Source organism: Orycteropus afer, unplaced genomic scaffold, assembly GCF_000298275.1.
Source record: "Orycteropus afer afer isolate SDZICR_OR568_19922 unplaced genomic scaffold, OryAfe1.0 scaffold00301, whole genome shotgun sequence".
NCBI classification, from domain to species: Eukaryota; Metazoa; Chordata; class Mammalia; order Tubulidentata; family Orycteropodidae; genus Orycteropus; species Orycteropus afer.
In genome coordinates this window covers 4,416,869-4,421,288 of record NW_006921888.1, presented here as the reverse complement: position 1 = coordinate 4,421,288, position 4,420 = coordinate 4,416,869, and positions in this window count along the sequence as shown.

Genomic DNA, 4,420 nt, shown 5'->3' with positions numbered 1-4,420 from the left:
TGTCTTTCTGGAAATTTGGTCATTTCATATCTATTGTGTCATTTTCTATGAAGTTAGTTTCAACTCAATGTTAAATTTAGGTTATATAGTTTCTTTCCATGAAATTGATTATGGTATGAGGTCATAATCCTATTTTATTTTTATAAAATTGGTGGTGAGTGACCTGTTTCATTCTTGATTTTAAGTTGAGTCTTATATCTTGTTTCTTGGATAGTCCAGCTTAAGGTTGTTCAATTTTGTTGATGTTTACCAAGTAGAAACTTTTGATTTCATAGACTTTCTTTAATGTTTTGTATTATCTCTTTCAATTATTTACATTTTAATCTTTTTTTTTTTTTTTTCCTGCTTGGGTTGGGTTCAGTTTACTCCTCTTTTTCAAATTTCTTTAAGTGAAAATTCAGATGATTGGTTTAAACATTTTTCCAATTTTAGTATTCTTAAGTCTGTGGACAAATATAAGGAGCCCCTGTGATGTTGTAGTTAAGTACTGGTCTATAACTGAAAGTTTAGTGTTTTGAACTAGCTGCTCCTAGGAGAAAGATGTGTTAATCTGCTACCATAAAAACTTGCCTGGGAAACTCAATGGGGGAATTTCACTCAGTCCTAGAAGGAATCTGAATTGACTTCACTGCAAGAGGTTTATAGGTAAATATATGTTTAATTCTTACTGTCAGTCATTATCCTAATGTATTTTCATTTCATTCGGAACATAATTCTCTAGTATATTCTTGAGCAAATGGTAATAAATATATACTTTATGAGTTCTTGAATGTTCAAATTTTGGGAGTGGGTAGTGTTTACATTAGAATGTAATTTGAGGTGGTTATAATTGTTAGCTCATATTTTTCAGTTTATGGTTATTTAAATGTTACTACATGGTCTTCTGGAATAAAATATGGCCATTAAAATAGTCTTATAACAAACCAATTTGCTTCTTTTCCTAAGGATTTGAGATTTTCCCTTGAGTACCCAAAAGATTTGTCTTATTTATTTTTTTGAATTCTAACATTTTTACCAGATAATATCCAGATTTATTTTTCCCAGGTATGGTGTGTGATCTTTCAATAAGCAATTTCAGGTCCTCTTTTTTCTTTTTCACAAAATATTTGGAATTATTGTCTTTACAAGTGCTTTTCTCTATTGTTTTGGGTATCTTTTCATAAGGTTTGTGTTGGGTAGATTTTAAAGTCTTCTTTTTGATCTTCATCTCTTAGTATTGATTTTCTGTATAAATCTATCTGCTAGAGTATGGATGGAGCATGTGACTTGATTCTAAACCAATTTAATAAGTCAAGGTTGATATGATGCCATTCTGTTCATTACATTATGTTATATTGCAATAGAGTTGGATGCCAGTTTTGTAATTACATTTCAAAACCATTGTTGTGCAATCGAATTTAACTCATAGCCAACCTAGAGGTCAGAATAGAACAGCCTTCCATGGTATGAATTTTTAGTGGAAGACTGTAATCTTTACAGGAAAAGCACCACATCTCTCTTTTGTGGATTAAGGGAAAAAAAGAAAAAGAAAACAAAAACTGGTCTTTCAGTTAGCAGTCAATCTCTTAACCATTGCTCCACCAGGGCACTTTTAGATGATGAATGATTCAAACTCAAACTAAATTCATTTCCATTGAGGAGATTCTGACTGATTGGGACGCTATAGAACAGAATAGAACTACCTCACAGGGTTTCCAAGGCTATAAGATTTAGAGAAGCAGATTGCCCTAACATTCTCCCATGAAACCACTGTTGAGTTGGAACCTCCAACCTTTCATTGAGCAACTAAGTGTTTAATCTGCACCAGGGCTATTTAGATGAGGAATAAACCCATTACTATAGAATTGATTCTGAATCACAGATACCCTATATGACAGAGTAGAACTGCCCTAAAGGATTTCCAGGAGCTCTGGTAGCATAGTGGCTAAGTCACTTGCCTGCTAACCAGACGGCTGGCGGTTCAAACCCACCAGCCACTCCTCGGAAGGAAGGTACGGCAATCTACTTCCGTAGTGATACTGCCTCGGAAACCCAAGGAGGGGTCGCTATGAGTCGGGGCCGACTCGACGGCACATAACAACAACAACAACAACAACAAATCTTTACAGACACTGACTCCTTCATCTTTCTCCTGTGGAGCACTGGTGAGTTTGTACCTCTGACCTTCAGATTAGCAATTGAATACTTCAAACATTACACCACCAGAGCTCTTTAGACCTCCTCTACTCTTGATGTACTAAACATGTATTTGACAACTTAGGTTTCAAGAAAGAACGTTTTAAAAAAGAGCTAAAATAAATACTTTGAAATCACAATATTTACAGTGTAATGTGTTGTTGTTCTAAACAGGAACATTAAGATTTTATCTCTTTTGGTTTCAAATGAGTCTGTGTAAAATTACACATTTCAATGACTTAGAGACTCAGACTTTTCCAACACTTGAATTTGATTGCTTGTGGTTTTAATCAATGTATAAAATCAGCTTCAAATTCTTTATAATTAGAATTCCTTACATGAAGATCATTGCTATAATTAAAGATTCCCACCCCCCACCTGCCAAAAAAAAAATAATTCAACTACTGAAATCTAGGCTTTTGCAAAGGGAATTAAGCATTGTGAATTATTCCAACTTTATTAATGTTATATAGTTTGATGACAGCTTTTGTGTATGATGTAAACAATACACCAATATGTGTGTAATGTGTTTCAGAAAGCCTAATTATTGTCAGTTTTAATTAGCTAGATCAATCACAGAAAACTGTATGTATATAATTAAAGCCAAAGACAATACTGAAATAATGAATAGTTTGCTTTCCATAGTAGTTTTTCTCTGTAGATTTAAATTCCTATGTCCTAACCCTCTTGAGGCAAAATTATAAATAATTTAGAACATATTTCAAAAACTTCTTCCCATTATCTCTTCTTCAACTCTTTAATTCAGAAATATTTTCTTTTACTTTACTGTTACCTGTCTTCAAAGATGCAGTGTAGTCTGCTTGGTGCCATATTTATTAATTGAAAAGACTCATGCTTATTTAATAGTAAAGAAAAATATTCTAATGACATTGATGTGTTTTTATTATCCTTTTGGTGGACAAACATCACCAAATCCTTAAAAAAAATTAATTAAAAATAAAGAGAAAGCAAGTAAACTAAAAAAAAAAAAAAAAAAAAAACCACCTTTAGAATGTGCTCTTAATTTTTAATTACATGAAAATATTCAGCACTTAGTAATTCCTTAGTACATGCTTTAGAATTTCTTATACAATAACATTTTTAGAATGTATTTTAAGCAATCTAACAGATTTAAGAGTACAAAAAAAAATTAAGAGCATGTTTATCATATATTACAAAAAATGTAAATTAATTTATTATAAACATATATTCTACTTGGTATGTGGAGTTTTCCAAATTAATATGAATTGAATAAGTAAAATGTTTCCATTATTTAATTTGAGTCACTGCTCTGTGGTATTTAAACCGCAATCATTTGTTTGGAAAAAAAAACAAAAAGATATGATCACTAGAAGTAGTCTTGACCATGAGATAATGATCTAATTAATATGGTCATAATTGTCTTAAATGATTTTGTTTCATTGAAATTTAACTTTTAGCAAACAATTTATTTATTTATTGAATAGCCTTTCGTTTTATTTCCCTTTCTAATTATTTATGGATAAAATAAAATGAACATCAGACTTTTTTGCGGTGTTTAATATTTAGGTCTGTTGCACTGTTTTGTTTTAATTTCCTTCTTTTGCAATAAATTATGACTTCTATTTACAAATAAATAAACTATTTCCATACTTGAACAAAATCATTTTAAAATTCTCATATTTGGCATTACATAAACTTGGATTTTATGTTCTATATTGACACTTTTACTTATGGGATAACAATAATTTGTAAAGCTTGCTTCATTTCTATTTATTGACTATTGACTAATTTCTAAGGGAAACAATAAAAACCTTTACAGTTCTCAACCAGTTATTACATGTAGTATTTAAGAGTGCGGGGGAAAAAAGACCATATTATATACCTGGAACAAGTTTATTAACAAAAGTAAACTTACGCCAGTCTGGTAAATATTTATTGGGAACTCAGAATTAAATCATTTGCTAAGTTTTGTCATTGATTAGAATAAAACAAATATAAAGTTATAAAGTAGAATGAAATTAATACCACTTACATAATTATACAACCTAAACATTTCTGGAAAACTTAAAGGAAATCTATCCTTAGTCTTAGCATGATGTTGCTTTTTTTCATTTTCATTAAGTTTTGACAGACACCTTCCAATATGAAGAAAAATTTGAAGAAGAATTTCATTATAGTTTTGGACTAGTATGACGCATGAAAATATTCTTAAGTAACCTACAGACTAAGAAAGTAAAATATATTGAAATAGAAAAATTAATAA